Below are 16,906 nucleotides of genomic sequence, written 5' to 3'. Positions count from 1 at the left end.
AAATTTTGGTACAATACTAAATAATAATATCCTAAATCATTTGAGAAGCTATGAAAGTAGCTCTCTTCTCCAACTGTATGAAGCCAGCTTTTCCTCATATACTTCAACCAGAACAATATATTACGACAGATTGAATGCAGCAAGAGGAGAATCCAGCTGTCTGCTCTTAAGGCAAATAGTAGGTCAACAACAATAGAATTAGGGACAAACTCGGGTGGCTCAGTGGTAAAGAATCTGCCTGCCAATGCAGGAGATGCAAGAAACTTGAGTTTGATCCCTGGGCTGGGAAGATCCCCTAGAGGAAGAAATGGCAACCCACTCCAGTATTCTTGCTGGGAAAATCCCGTGGACAGAGAAGCTACATGGCGGGCTACAATCGGAGGGGTCGCAAAGAGTCAGACACACATACAAAGGTTGTGATATCTTCTTGTTTTAATTTGCATTTCCCTGAAGATATATTATGTGGAACATCCTTTCATATGCTTATTTGCAATTTTTCTTCTTTGGTGAGGGGTCTTTTAAAGTCTTGATGGTGGTTGTGGTTGAGCCGCTAAGTCATGTCCAACTCTTGCAATCCCATGGATGATAGCCTGCCAGGCTACTCTGTCCGCTGTCCATGGGATTTCCCAGGCAAGAACACTGGAATGGGTTACCATTTCCTTCTCCAGGATATTTTCCCAGTCTAGAGATTGAACCTGGGTCTCCTGCATTGCAGGTGGATTCTTTAACCGATTGAACCACCAGAGAAGCCCCTTAAAATCTTGGTCCATGTTTTATTGGGGTTGCTTTCTTATCACTAGTTTTAAGAGTTCTTTGTATATTTTGGATAACAGTATTTTATCAGATATGCCTTTTGCAAATATTTTCTTTGTCTGTGGCTTGTCTTCTCATTCTGTTGATATTGTCTTTTGCAAAACAGACATTTTTAATTTTAATAATGTCTAGTGTAGAAATTATTTATTTCACAGATCATGTCTTTTTTGTCATATCTAAAAAATCATTTCCATACTCAATGTCAGATCATCTGGGTTTTCTTGTATGTTATCTTCCAGGAATGTTGCTTTTTATGTTGGGATCCATGATCCATTTTGAGTTAATTTTTGTGAATGGTGTAAGATCTGTGTCTAGACTCATTTTTTGCTTGTGAATGTCCAGTTGTTTCAGCACTATGTGGTGAAAAAACTATCCTTGCTCCTTTGTAGTGACTTTGCTTCCTTGTCAAAGATCAGTTAACTACACATAGGAATCAACTGGGCTGTATTTCTGGTCTCTATTTTCTTTCATGGGTCTATAATGTCTATTCTTTCACTGATACCACAGTGACTTGATTACTTGATTATTTACAGCAAGTCTTGAAGTTGGGTAATGTCAGTCCCCCAACTTTGTTCTTCTCCTTCAGTATTATGGTGGCTATTCTGGGTCTTTTGATTCTAATATAAACTTTAGAATCAGTATGTCAATATCCACAAAATAACTTGCTGAGATTTAGGTTGGGATTGCGAGAAACCCAAGAAGACGGTAGGAACTAAGAGAGGGTATCAGAGGGCAGACAGACTGAAACCACAATCACAGACAACTAGCCAATCCGATCACAGGGACCACAGTCTTGTCTAACTCAATGAAACTAAGCCATGCCGTGTGAGGCCACCCAGGACGGTCGGGTCATGGTGGAGAGGTCTGACAGAATGTGGTCCACTGGAGAAGGGAATGGCAAACCACTTTAGTGTTCTTGCCTTGAGAACCCCATGAACAGTATGAGAAGGCAAAAAGATAGGACACTGAAAGATGAACTCTCCAGGTCGGTAGGTGCCCAATATGCTACTGGAGATCAGAGGAGAAATAACTCCAGAAAGAATGAAGGGATGGAGCCAAAACAAAAACAACACCCAATTGTGAGTGCGACTGGTGATAGAAGCAAGGTCTGATGCTGTAAAGAGCAATATTGCATAGGAACCTGGAATGTTAGGTCCATGAATCAAGGCAAATTGGAAGTGGTCAAACAGGAGATGACAAGAGTGAACATCGACATTCTAGGAGTCAGCAAACTAAGATGGACTGCAATGGGTGAATTTAACTCAGATGACCATTATATCTACTACTGTGGGCAGGAATCCCTTACAAGAAATGGACTAGCCATCATAGTCAACAAAAGAGTCCAAAATGCAGTACCTGGATGCAATCTCAAAAATTACAGAATGAACTCTGTTCGTTTCCAAGGCAAACCATTCAATATCACAGTAATCCAAGTCTATGCCCCGACGAGTAACACTGAAGAAGCTGAAGTTGAACAGTTCTATGAAGACCTACAAGACCTTCTAGAACTAACACCCAAAAAAGATGTCCTTTTCATTATAGCGGACTGGAATGCAAAAGTAGGAAGTCAAGAAACACCTGGAGTAACAGGCAAATTCGGCCTTGGAGTATGGAATGAAGCAGGGCAAAGGCTAATAGAGTTCTGCCAAGAAAATGCACTGGTCATAGCAAACACCCTCTTCCAACAACACAAGAGAAGACTCTACACATGGACATCACCAGATGGTCGACACCGAAATCAGATTGATTATATTCTTTGCAGCCAAAGGTGGAGAAGCTCTATACAGTCAGAAAAACAAGACAAGGAGCTGACTGTGGCTCAGATCATGAACTACTTATTGCCAAATTCAGACTGAAATTGAAGAAAGTGGAGAAAACCACTAGACCATTCAGGTATGACCTAAATCAAATCCCTTATGACTATACAGTGGAAGTGAGAAATAGATTTAAGGGACTAGATCTGATAGACAGAGAGCCTGATGAACTATGGATGGAGGTTCATGACAATGTACAGGAGACAGGAATTAAGACCATCCCCAAGAAACAGAAATGCATAAAAGGAAAATGGCTGTCTGAGGAGGCCTTGCAAACAGCCATGAAAAGAAGGGAAGTGAAAAGCAAAGGAGAAAAGGAAAGATATACCCATTTGAATACAGAGTTCCAAAGAAGAGCAAGGAGAGATAAGAAAGACTTTCTCAGTGATCAATGCAAAGAAATAGAGGAAAACAACAGAATGGGAAAGACTAGAGATCTCTTCAAGAAAATTAGATATACCAAGGGAACATTTCATGCAAAGATGGGCTCAATAAAGGACAGAAATGGTAGGGACCTAACAGAAGCAGAAGATATTAAGAAGTGGCAAGAATACACAGAAGAACTGTACAAAAAAGATCTTCACAACCAAGATAATCACGATAGTGTGATCACTCACCTGGAATGTGAAGTCAAGTGGTCCTTAGGAAGCATCACTATGAACAAAGCTAGTGGAAGTGTTGGAATTCCAGTTGAACTATTTCAAATCCTGAAAGATGACGCTGTGAAAGTGCTGCACTCAATATGCCAGCAAATTTGGAAAACGCAGCAGTGGCCACAGGATGAGAAAAGGTCAGTTTTCATTCAATCCCAAAGAAAGGCAATGCCAAAGAATGCTCAAACTACCACACAATTGCACTCGTCTCACATGCTAGTAAAGTGATGCTTAAAATTCTCCAAGCCGGGCTTCAGCAATATGTGAACCGTGAATTTCCAGATGTTCAAGCTGGTTTTAGAAAAGGCAGAGGAACCAGAGATCAAAATGCCAACATCTGCTGGATCATCGAAAAAGCAAGAGAGGTCCAGAAAAACATCTATTTCTGCTTTATTGACTATGCCAAAGCCTTTGACTGTGTGGATCACAATAAACTGTGGAAAATTCTGAAAGAAATGGGAATACCAGACCACCTGACCTGCCTCTTGAGAAACCTATATGCAGGTCAGGAAGCAACAGTTAGAACTGGACATGGAACAGCAGAGTGGTTCCAAATAAGAAAAGGAGTATGTCAAGGCTGTATATTGTCACCCTGCTTGTTTAACTTATATGCAGAGTACATCATGAGAAACGCTGGGCTGGAGGAAGCACAAGCTGGAATAAGATTGCTGGGAGAAATATCAGTAACCTCAGATATTCAGATGACACCACCCTTATGGCAGAAAGTGAAGAAGAACTGAAGAGCCTCTTGATGAAAGTGAAAAAGGAGAGTAAAAATGTTGGCTTAAAGCTCAACATTCAGAAAATTAAAATCATGGCATCCGGTCCCATCATTTCCTGGGAAATAGAGGGGGAAACAGTGGAAACAGTGTCAGACTTTATTTTTCTGGGCTCCAAAATCACTGCAGGTGGTAACTGCAGCCATGAAATTAAAAGACGCTTACTCCTTGGAAGGAATGTTATGACCAACATAGACAGCATATTAAAAAGGAGAGACATTACTTTGTCAACAAAGGTCCGTCTGGTCAAGGCTATGGTTTTTCCAGTGGTCATGTATGGATGTGAGAGTTGGACTATGAAGAAAGCTGAGCACTGAAGAATTGATGCTTTTGAACTGTGGTGTTGGAGAAGACTCTTGAGAGTCCCTTGGACTGCAAGGAGATCCAACCAGTCCATCCTAAAGGAGATCAGTCCTGGGTGTTCATTTGAAGGACTGATGTTGAAGCTGAAACTCCAATACTTTGGCCACCTGATGTGAAGAGCTGACTCATTGGAAAAGACCCTGATGCTGGGAAAGATTGAGGGCAGGAGGAGAAGGGGATGACAGTGGATGACATAGCTGGATGGCATTACCGACTCGATGGCCATGGGTTTGGGTGGACTCTGGCAGTTGGTGATGGACAGGAAGGCCTGGCGTGCTGCGACTCATGGGGTCGCAAAGAGTCGGACATGACTAAGAGACTGAATTGAATTGAACTGAATGTTTATTTTAAATCTTACTTCTACTTGCTTTGTCACTGTGGATGGGTTTTTTTTCTTTTTCTTTCTTTTTTTTTTTTTTTAACCATCCCCATGCCTTAGATATCTTATGTGTAAGATAGGAGCAATAATAGTGATTTGTAATAACACCTGCCATGCTAAAAAGTACCCTTTGGGAAAGTTGCTCAGTTGTGTCCAACTGTTTGCGACTCCATGGACTATGCAGTCTGTGGAATTCTCCAGGCCAGAATACTAGAGTAGGTAACCTTTCCCTTCTCCAGGGGATCTTCCCAACCCAGGGATCAAACCCAGGTCTCCCGCATTGCAGGCAGATTCTTTACCAGCTGAGCCACAAGGGAAGCCCTCAAGTACCCTTTAGATGTTAGCTATTATCATTGTTATTATTGTATCATTGTCACCATTGTCATTATTACTAGTACCACCACTGGGAGACATAGTTTATTCAGAGGCACAGAGCTAGAGGTGGAGTCAGCAGAAATGGAATTTTTTTCTCTCTCAAACCAGGTTATGCCCCTACCTCCCACTCACCACTCTGCCACTTCAGCCTTTATCATCTACAAAAGGAGGGAAAGAGGGATGAGAAAGCTTCCATAGTTCAAACACACATTGTCACAGATATTGAATCAAGCTACTAAAAAAAAATTAGTTAGAAAAAAAAATTGAAGTGGACACATTTTAAAAATCTTATTGGTTTTATTCACAGTTCATAAATTGGGTAGCATCCCATCTAGCAGATAGAAAGGAGTTTCAAAGAATTGTACGTAATCCAAGACTTTTACAGGTAGAAAGGGGCAGGACAGGGTTGTTCCTAGCAGAGTAGATTGTTTATTGCAAGGTCACTTTCCTTTAGGGGACAGCAAAGGTCTATCAAGCAGATTACCTCGCTAGTGCTGACCAGCTAATTCCAGACTGACTGGTTTACGAATTCACTCCTGTTGATGGTTGCTTTAGATTGCTTCCATGTCTTGGCAATTTAAACAATGCTTCATTGAACATTGGGGTGCATGTATCTTTTTGAATAAAGGTTTTCCTCAGATATATGCTCAAGAGTGAAAGACTGAAAAAAATGTACAACCTTAAAGCTCTATTTTCAGTTTTTTCAAGAAATCTCCTTATTGTTCTCCATAGTGGCTATGCCAATTTATATTCCCACCCACAGTGTACAGGGAGGTTCCCTTTTCTCCATACCCTCTCCAACACTTATTGTTTCTAGATTTTTTGGTGATGGCCATTATGATTCCAAGAAGATGTGGTACATATGTACAATGGAATATTACTCAGCCATAAAAAAGAAAAAAATGCCATTTTTCAGCAACATGGATGGACCTAGAGACTGTCATACTGACTGAAGGAAGTCAGACAGAGAAAGATAAATGTCATATGATATTGCTTATATGTGGAATCTAAAAAAGAATGGTGCAAATGAACTATACAAAAGAGAAAGAGTCACAGATGTAGAAAGCAAACATGATTACCAGAGCAGGTAGGAGGAAGGGATAAGCTGGGAGATTGGGATTGACATATACACATACTCTAAATAAAAGAGATGATTAATTAAGATCTACTGTATAGCGTCAAGAACTCTAGTCAATACTCTGTAATGGCCTATATGAGAAAAGAATCTAAAAAAGAGTGGATATATGTCTATGTATGGCTGACTCACTTTGCTGTACAGCTGAAACTAACACATTTTAAATCAACTATACTCCAATAAAAATTTTCAAAATAAAAATAAAAAGAGTCTACTCCCGGAAGAGGTTAAAAGTATAATTAAGTTAGGTGTTAAGTCTCAGTTTGGTGACATGGACTTACTTCAAGTGACTCCACTTTGGACCTATTTTTTCTTTTTTAGCAGTATTAATAGCCAGATTTAAATGTAGAAGCCAAATTTCTTTGTCAGGCATTCAAATTCAGTCAGTATCAGCTGTCTGCTGTCAATTGAAAAAAATGAACACCCTAAAAACTGAGAATTATATTTTATTTGGTTGACTTACTGAGGACTTAAGCCTGGGATGCAGCTTCTTAGATAGCTCTGGGGACAGTTCTGAAGAGATATGGGAGGGGCCAGGATATATAGGCGCTTTACCAAAAAAAGCCCATGGGACTACCCTGGTGGTCCAGTGGTTAAGACTGTGTGCTTCCAATACAGGGGATGCAAGTTTAATCCCCTGTTGATCAACTAAGATCCCACATGCCACATGGCACAACAAAAAAATAAATAAAATAAAATCCAATTACTTACTTTTAGAAAGTCCCCCAAAACCAAATGAACAAAAGAGACCAGGTAGTAAGAACATCAAAAGATTACTTCTAATTAAAGAATGATTAGATATATAAAGTTAATGAATTTAGTGCTTTTCTATATATGAGAAGATGCAAGAGTCTGGGCATAATGAAGGTATTCCTTTGGTATACAACTTAACTATTTAGGGCCAGTATTTTGTTTTTATCTCCATCCTGACTCTCCTTAGAGTGTGCTGTTGGTGAGGTGGGGCACGGGGATGTGGCTGCAGTGGCTGTTGTCTTGATGGCCACAACATCTTTTGTTTACTGTTATGGCTGGTGACATTCTTAGTCCACACTGCCCCATCCAGTGCTTCTGTAGCTGCCCTTATGGAAGCAGACACTATTCCAGGAGGTACAGACCTCACAAGCCCATGTGGTAGATCATGACATCAAAGCCCAGGGAGGTGAGTGACTGACTGCCTGACAGCTAGCTAGCAGCAGAACTGATATCAGGTCCAGTTTACAGATTTCCTCTGCCTTGGACTGTTTTCACTGGGAGCCTCAAGTGTTCTCTGAAAGAAATGACTAGTCTAAAACCTGCAGTAGCCACAAGTGCTGGGTGTAGAACAGAGAGTGGGTCCCTTTGTGTGGCCCATGAGCTTGCTCCAGGAGGATCCAGCTAGTTCTGGGAAGAGAATGGATTATAGCCAGGGGCTTGTTAACAACACGGGTGATAGCAATGATTTAGACATGCGTTTTTATTTTATTTTATTCCAGTCACAGAATGCTTTTGTGTTGTTTCAGCCAAATGTTGTTCTGATGCTTCCAGTCTTTGCCAAACTGAGGACCAGACCATTTGCTTGTTTTACTTACTAAGTGAGCAGCTACAGATGGCAAATAAACGGACCATTATTTTTTATTAGTAAAAAGTTAAAACGAAGTTCCCTGTGTTTATGGCAAGGCTCCTTTGTTAAGTGAAAACAAAGATTTGTTTACATTTCCTTTGTTCTTCCTGGAAACATGCTGCTTGAACCAGCTACTACACTGATTTCAAGATGCCTTATAACCCTTGTTTTTGTTTTTAGGTAAATATGATTTAGAGCTACACAGACAAATTAACTACTCTTGCCAGCAATGTGCTAGTTATGTGACTTCAGACAGGTGGCCTCACCTCTCAGATCTCCTGTTCTGTAAACTCAGGACTGAACTCAGCCAGGAAACTAATCAGTTGGATGGATAATCATCCCCCACTTTTTTTTTTCTTTTTTTTTTTTTTTTTTATTAGTTGGAGGCTAATTACTTCACAACATTTCAGTGGGTTTTGTCATACATTGATATGAATCAGCCATAGAGTTACACGTATTCCCCATCCCGATCCCCCCTCCCACCTCCCTCTCCACCCGATTCCTCTGGGTCTTCCCAGTGCACCAGGCCCGAGCACTTGTCTCATGCATCCCACCTGGGCTGGTGATCTGTTTCACCATAGATAATATACATGCTGTTCTTTCGAAACATCCCACCCTCACCTTCTCCCATAGAGTTCACAAGTCTGTTCTGTACTTCTGTGTCTCTTTTTCTGTTTTGCATATAGGGTTATCGTTACCATCTTTCTAAATTGCATATATATGTGTTAGTATGCTGTAATGTTCTTTATCTTTCTGGCTTACTTCACTCTGTATAATGGGCTCCAGTTTCATCCATCTCATTAGAACTAGTTCAAATGAATTTCTTTTTAACGGCTGAGTAATATTCCATGGTGTATATGTACCACAGCTTCCTTATCCATTCGTTTGCTGATGGGCATCTAGGTTGCTTCCATGTCCTGGCTATAATAAACAGTGCTGCGATGAACGTTGGGGTGCACGTGTCTCTTTCAGATCTGGTTTCTTCGGTGTGTATGCCCAGAAGTGGGATTGCTGGGTCATATGGCAGTTCTATTTCCAGTTTTTTAAGGAATCTCCACACTGTTTTCCATAGTGGCTGTACTAGTTTGCATTCCCACCAACAGTGTAAGAGGGTTCCCTTTTCTCCACACCCTCTCCAGCATTTATTGCTTGTAGACTTTTGGATAGCAGCCATCCTGACTGGCGTGTAATGGTACCTCATTGTGGTTTTGATTTGCATTTCTCTAATAATGAGTGATGTTGAGCATCTTTTCATGTGTTTGTTAGCCATCTGTATGTCTTCTCTGGAGAAATGTCTGTTTAGTTCTTTGGCCCATTTTTTGATTGGGTCATTTATTTTTCTGGAATTGAGCTGCAGGAGTTGCTTGTATATTTTTGAGATTAATCCTTTGTCTGTTTCTTCATTTGCTATTATTTTCTCCCAATCTGAGGGCTGTCTTTTCACCTTACTTATAGTTTCCTTTGTAGTGCAAAAGCTTTTAAGTTTCATTAGGTCCCATTTGTTTACTTTTGCTTTTATTTCCAATATTGTGGGAGGTGGGTCATAGAGGATCTTGCTGTGATTTATGTCGGAGAGTGTTTTGCCTATGTTCTCCTCTAGGAGTTTTATAGTTTCTGGTCTTCCATTTAGATCTTTAATCCATTTTGAGTTTATTTTTGTGTATGGTGTTAGAAAGTGTTCTAGTTTCATTCTTTTACAAGTGGTTGACCAGTTTTCCCAGCACCACTTGTTAAAGAGGTTGTCTTTTTTCCATTGTATATCCTTGCCTCCTTTGTCAAAGATAAGGTGTCCATAGGTTCGTGGATTTATCTCTGGGCTTTCTATTCTGTTCCATTGATCTATATTTCTGTCTTTGTGCCAGTACCATACTGTCTTGATGACTGTGGCTTTGTAGTAGAGTCTGAAGTCAGGCAGGTTGATTCCTCCAGTTCCATCCTTCTTTCTCAAGATTACTTTGGCTATTTGAGGTTTTTTGTATTTCCATACAAATTGTGAAATTCTTTGGTCTAGTTCTGTGAAAAATACCGTTGGTAGCTTGATAGGGATTGCATTGAATCTATAGATTGCTTTGGGTAGAATAGCCATTTTGACAATATTGATTCTTCCAATCCATGAACACGGTATGTTTCTCCATCTGTTTGTGTCCTCTTTGATTTCTTTCATCAGTGTTTTATAGTTTTCTATGTATAGGTCTTTTGTTTCTTTAGGTAGATATACTCCTAAGTATTTTATTCTTTTTGTTGCAATGGTGAATGGTATTGTTTCCTTAATTTCTCTTTCTGTTTTTTCATTGTTAGTATATAGGAATGCAAGGGATTTCTGTGTGTTAATTTTATATCCTGCAACTTTACTATATTCATTGATTAGCTCTAGTAATTTTCTGGTAGAGTCTTTAGGGTTTTCTCTGTAGAGGATCATGTCATCTGCAAACAGCGAGAGTTTCACTTCTTCTTTTCCTATCTGGATTCCTTTTACTTCTTTTTCTGCTCTGATTGCTGTGGCCAAAACTTCCAACACTATGTTGAACAGTAGTGGTGAGAGTGGGCACCCTTGTCTTGTTCCTGATTTCAGGGGAAATGCTTTCAATTTTTCACCATTGAGGGTGATGCTTGCTGTGGGTTTGTCATATATAGCTTTTATTATGTTGAGGTATGTTCCTTCTATTCCTGCTTTCTGGAGAGTTTTAATCATAAATGAGTGTTGAATTTTGTCAAAGGCTTTCTCTGCATCTATTGAGATAATCATATGGTTTTTATCTTTCAATTTGTTAATGTGGTGTATTACATTGATTGATTTGCGGATATTAAAGAATCCTTGCATTCCTGGGATAAAGCCCACTTGGTCATGGTGTATGATTTTTTTAATATGTTGTTGGATTCTGTTTGCTACAGTTTTGTTAAGGATTTTTGCATCTATGTTCATCAGTGATATTGGCCTAGTTTTCTTTTTTTGTGGCATCTTTGTCTGGTTTTGGAATTAGGGTGATGGTGGCCTCATAGAATGAGTTTGGAAGTTTACCTTCTTCTGCAATTTTCTGGAAGAGTTTGAGTAAGATAGGTGTTAGCTCTTCTCTAAATTTTTAGTAGAATTCAGCTGTGAAGCCATCTGGTCCTGGGCTTTTGTTTGCTGGAAGATTTTTGATGACAGTTTCGATTTCCTTGCTTGTGATGGGTCTGTTAAGATCTTCTATTTCTTCCTGGTTCGGTTTTGGAAAGTTATACTTTTCTAAGAATTTGTCCATTTCATCCAAGTTGTCCATTTTATTGGCATAGAGCTGCTGGTAGTAGTCTCTTATGATCCTTTGTATTTCAGTGTTGTCTGTTGTTCATCCCCCACTTTTAAGTATAAGTTATTCATGAGAAAAAGAAAAAAAAAACCTGACAATAACAGAAACTTTCATATGCTGCTTGCTGTGTGCTGAACCCTGTTCAAAACACTGTGTGTAATTAATTTAATCCACACAGTAACCCTATGAGTATGATAAAATTTTTGTCCTAATTTCACATATAACAAAACCTGAAGCACAGAGAGGTTAAATACCTTGCCCAAAGTCACACAGTGGATAAGCAACAGAACCAGGATGTAAATTCAGGCATCCCAGTTTCAGAGCCTGTGAGGGTTGATTTCATCTGGTGGATCAGCCCATACTAAATTGTTTTCAATAAATTTGAGTACAGCTTCAGCGAATACTGGCTTCCCTGATGGCTCAGACTGATGACAATGCAGGAGACCTGGGTTTGATTCCTGGGTCAGGAAGATCCCTTGGAGAAGGGAATGGTTACCCACTCCAGTGTGTTTGCTTGGAGAATCCCATGGACAGAGGAGCTTAATGGGCTATAGTCCATGGAGTCACAAAGAGACATGACTGAGTGACCAACATTTTCACTTTTCAGAGAATGGTTGAAATACTCCACCCAGCTACAGTACTCTGTCCCTGGGCTGATCTATGTTCCTAGGAGAAAAAAATTGAAGAACTATGTGTCTGTGAGTGTATCATGCAAAGTAACTGGGCTTTGGAAGCAAAAGAAGTTGTTAAGTTCCTGTTCACCCTTTTATATTTTATGCTATGAGGGCCAAGAAGCTTGCTGGGATTTTAGTAGCAACTGCCTATTGGGGTGGGGATGGGGGGAGACAAAGAAATAAAGTAGAAATGGCTTTTTTTTCTTGAGTAAAATTCAGCATTCATGTTAACCACTGAGATGCCTGGCACCCAAAAACTGTTGTCCTGTCCTCTGGGGAGTGAGGTTGATAATTGGCTGGCTTTGATATTTAAAGTAGGTAGAAATCTGGGGGGAGAGCCAAGCTGTGGGAGTACCTGAGAGATGGTACACCTCTTGCCACTGAAGACACCCCTCCAACTCAAAGCTGGACCTGTGACCTTGAAAAGACAGGAAACAGGATGTAGCTTCAAAGAGAAGGGCCTGCAGGACATTATCAGGTCAAGTGAGGTACTTGGCTTTGGGAGGGAAACCATAACAGCAGTCAGAACGCATGGCAAAATCTTAGACCCATTCACCAGATAATCCTGGCCAGAGGCAGAAGGAAGCTCACAACCCTGCCTGTATGTGGAAATGGGTAAACCCCAGCTCTTCTTTCAGGAAGAAATTTGAGTTCTATCCCCACTCCTCAGTGGAGCTGAAGCTACCAAAGCCATCTGATGGAGTGGAAAGTGCTAGGTTTTGGAACCAGGGAAAGCTGAACCAGAGCTTGGCTCAGTTATGTGACCTTGGACAAGTCACTTGACCTCTCTGGTCCTATGTCTCCTCATTGTTGAGTGGCTATAACAGTTCCTCCTTGGCAGGGTTGTTGGACAGGTAAATATTAAGGTAAAGCCCCTGGCATATGGCAGGACTTAGAGTCTGTTTGTTCTTACTACTGGACTAACCAGCTGGCACAATTGAACTTCGTCTACCTGCTTGGCTGAGCCTGAGGACCCAAAGCTGTTAGTGTTGGAAGCTTGGGGTATAATGTAGACCTTACCGTGTGACCACAAGGCCAATCAGCTAATCTCTGAGACATCTCCTTATCTGCAGCCAGGCGTTGTGATTTCTGTGCCTTTCCTACTTTGCATGATTGTTAGAGGTTAACAGGAGACTAAGTAAAAGCATTATACAGAAGTTACTATAAAAATAACAGAGGGACTTCCCTGGCAGTCCAGTGGTTAAATCTTTGTCTTCCCCTGCCGGGGGTGCAGGTTCCACCCCTGGTTGTGGAGCTGGGATCTCACATGCCTTGTAGCCAAAAAAACAGAAGAGAAGTAATACTGTAACTAATTCAATAAAGACTGTAAAAAATGGTCCACATTAAAAAAAAAATCTTAAAAGAAATTTAAGAAAAATAAAAATAATAGAACATTGGTTAACATTTTTGAGTGCTTACCTTTTGCCATGGGGCTTCCCTTGTGGCTCAGATGGTAAAGAATCTGCCTGAAATGTGGGAGACTGGGGTTCAGTCCCTGGGTCAGAAAGATCCCCTGGAGAAGGGAATGGCAACCTGCTCCCTTGAGAATTCCATGGACAGAGGAGCCTGGCGGGCCACAGTCCATGGAGAGTCGGACACGACTGACTAAAACTTTCACTGTCACCTTTGCCATAGCTAGTTTAAATATCTTTAAAGTCTCTCCTGATTTAATTTTAATCCTCTCACAGTTTTGTCAGGTAGAGTCTTCTTTATTACTTCTGTTTTTTAGTTGGTTAAACTGAGGTATAGAAAAAGTTAAGTAACTTGCCCAAAGTCACCCAGGATAGTGGGGACAGACACTGGATTCCAATACAATCAAATTCCAGAATCTGCCCAATGAAGCATTAATCACTATGCTTATATTGGCATTGTTGTGTGATGGCTATTTCTATGTTTCTTTTTTACAGAGAGTGCATAGTTATCCATTCTTTAGGTTCCCAATAGAACTGTAAAGTCATTCCAATAGCTCCAGAAAACCACCTGTAGACTAGTTTCTACACTCTGACCACACCTCACACATCACACATGTGAAGGATAAATGCCATTCACATGCATGACTCATTACTGTGGCACTGCCCAGACTTTGACATGCTCTCTACCCAATTTTTTTGTGGGAAATTAAAGCAAATAATGAATGATTTATTGTTGGACTTCATGAAAGCATTTACAGTCATCTGAGTGGTTAAATTAGCCAGCTGTTGTTGTTCAGTCACTAAGTCTTGTCCAGCTCTTTGCAATGCCATGGACTGCAGCATGCCAGGCCTCCCTGTCCATCACCATATCCCAGAGCTTGCTCAAACTCATGCCCATTGAGTCAGTGATGCCATCCAACTATCTTATCCTCTGTTGCCCTCTTCTCCTCTTGCCCTCAATCATTCCCAGCATCAGGGTCTTTTCCAGTGAGTCAGCTCTTCACATCAAGTAACCAAAGTATTAGAGCTTCAGCTTTAGCATCAGTCCTTCCAATGAATATTCAGGGTTGATTGCCTTTAGGATTGACTGATTTGATCTCCTTGCAGTACAAGGGACTCTCAAGAGTCTTCTCCAGCACCACAGTCTGAAAGCTTCAGTTCTCAACCTTCTTTATGGTCCAACTCTCATATCCATACATGACTACTGGAAAAACAATAGCTTTGACTATACGGACCTTTGTCAACAAAGTGATGTCTCTGCTTTTTAATACACTGTCTAGTTTTGTCATAATTTTTTAATTTCATGACTGCAGTCACCATCTGCAGTGATTTTGGAGCCCAAGAAAATGAAATCTGACTCTGTTTCCACATTTTCCCCATCTACTTGCCATGAAGAGATAGGACCGGATGCCAAGATCTTCAGTTTTTGAATGTTGAGTTCTAAGCCAGCTTTTTCACTCTCCTCTTTCACCTTCATCAAGAGACTCTTTAGATCCTCTTCACTTTCTGCCATTAAAGTGTTATCATCTGCATATCTGAGGTTGTTGATATTTCTCCTGACAATCTTCATTCCAGCTTGTGCTTCATCCAGCTGGGTATTTCACAAGCTGTACTCTACATATATATTACATAAGCAGGGTGACAACATGCAGTCTTGACGTACTTCTTTCCCAGTTTTGAACCAGTCCATTGTTCTATGTCGAGTTGTAACTATTGCTTCTTGTCCTGCATACAGGTTTTTCAGGAGGCAGGTAATGTGGTCTGGTATTCCCATCTCATTAATATATCTCGCATCTTATCTGGGAGATATCTCATCTTAGATTATCATATCTGAGAAGCTTTCAGACATCTCATTCCCATCTCAGTTGGTTGTGATCCACACAAAGGCTTTAGCATAAATTAGCCAGTTAGATATCTCAAAAACAAGTTGTCAATAAAATTCTATTAAATTCAACAAATTTACTGTGCTCTGCCTGTGCTACCATACGCTTAGGCACTTGTGGCTATTTAACTTAAATTTAAAAATTCAGTTCCTGGGACTTCTGTTGCAGTCAAGTGGTTAAGACTTTGCCTGCCACGCAGGGTGTTCAGGTTCAATCTCTGGTCAGGGAGCTAAGATCCCACCTGCCTCGTGGTCAAAAAACCAAAATGCAAAAAGCAGAAACAACTTTGTCACAAGTTCAATGAAGACTTTTAAAATGGTCCACATAAAAAAAAAAAAAAAAAAAGACCTCAGTTCTTTAGTCAGTATAATCCTATTTCATCTGCTAAATAGGTCAACTTGTGACTACTAGCTACTGGTTACACAATGCAGATTACAGAACATGTCCATGATAGCAGAAAGTGCTACTGGATAATGCTGCACCCAGATGGTAGGATACTCTGAGAATGCAGTGATGACCAAAACACTCTGCCTGCCCCTAAGGGCTTTCTGCCTAGCAGTGAAGACAGCTGCTTAGTAAGTCATCCCAGGTTGTGGTGGGGGAAGGACAGAGGGCAATGGGAGGTATTGAGGAGGGGGATCTACTGGAGATTGAATGGTCAAGAAAAATGAAGTCAAAGAAAACTCCATATGTCTTATTGAATAATTGACCAATTTTTAAACTTTGTTGTACTTAGTTTTTAAAAATTTAACTGATTATTTACTCTGCAACTGGATTTCATAACTAATATCAATATGATATTTAAAATATCATTGAAGAATAAGCTTAAAATTTATTCAATATTAAAATGTTTAATGTAATAAATCTCAGAATAAGCCAAATGCAAAACAGTATGATTCCATTTATGTGAATTCTAGAACAGGCAAATTAATCTCTGATGGTAGAAATCAGAGCTATAGTTGCCTGGCATGGGGGAAGAGTCGTGAGTAGGAGGAGTGATTGACTATTAAGGATCTTGGGGGTACTTTCTGGGATATTGATAATGTTCTGTTGTTCTATACCTTGATAGGGGCATTGGTTACACAGGCACATGCATTTGTTGATACTAGAGGAGAAGTGTAAATTAAGATTGATACATTTTATAGAATGTAAATTATATCTCAATTAAAAATTGAATGCATGAAATTATTTTTTATAATGTGTTGTGGTTGACATGAGTAACATTGTGGAAATAGTTTCATAGCCTCATCATTTTGTCTGCCAGCAACCTGGCCTTCATAACCCTTATTGTATCATCACTGGCAGGGAGATCTTTAGCATCCTTCCTGATCTTGGGCCATGTAGACATAAATATGCTCCTACTTTCCCAGTGTTTCATGCTTTCTCTCTTATCAAAAGTGGGCAAGCTGGTAGGATCTTTGCCAGAATGTTTAGAAGGATATATTTTGGGGTGAGGAGATTTGAGGTGAATTTTGCTTCTTTTTCTTCTTCACTGTATCATTTGCACTTGTAACAAGGAGCATGTATTATTTTTTATTACTCTGAAACACAAAAGTTCATTATGTCTTGACCTGGAAAGTCCATTTATCCATGGGTCCTCCATAGTCATTTGAAAACCGGGTTTTATTCCACAGTTAGTAACACATTTCCTTCCAAGCAGCAGGATCGGTGGGTGGTTGTTTAGCAGTCAGGGGTCTCAATAAATGACTAACTTCATGCCTCGTCTGTCTCCACCGTGC

At 40.2% G+C, this 16,906-nt stretch overlaps 1 protein-coding gene across 3 annotated transcripts in view; it reads left to right on the top strand.

The window, feature by feature from the left end:
• Nucleotides 1–16,906, top strand: part of ROR1 (receptor tyrosine kinase like orphan receptor 1) — a 457,745-nt gene that overhangs the window by 300,452 nt on the left and 140,387 nt on the right. The gene's annotated exons all lie outside the window — the stretch shown is intronic.

Source organism: Cervus elaphus, chromosome 20 (assembly GCF_910594005.1).
Source record: "Cervus elaphus chromosome 20, mCerEla1.1, whole genome shotgun sequence".
Classification (NCBI taxonomy): Eukaryota; Metazoa; Chordata; class Mammalia; order Artiodactyla; family Cervidae; genus Cervus; species Cervus elaphus.
The sequence above is the reverse complement of the archived record's forward strand: the minus strand, read 5'-3'. Positions and strand labels throughout refer to the sequence as shown.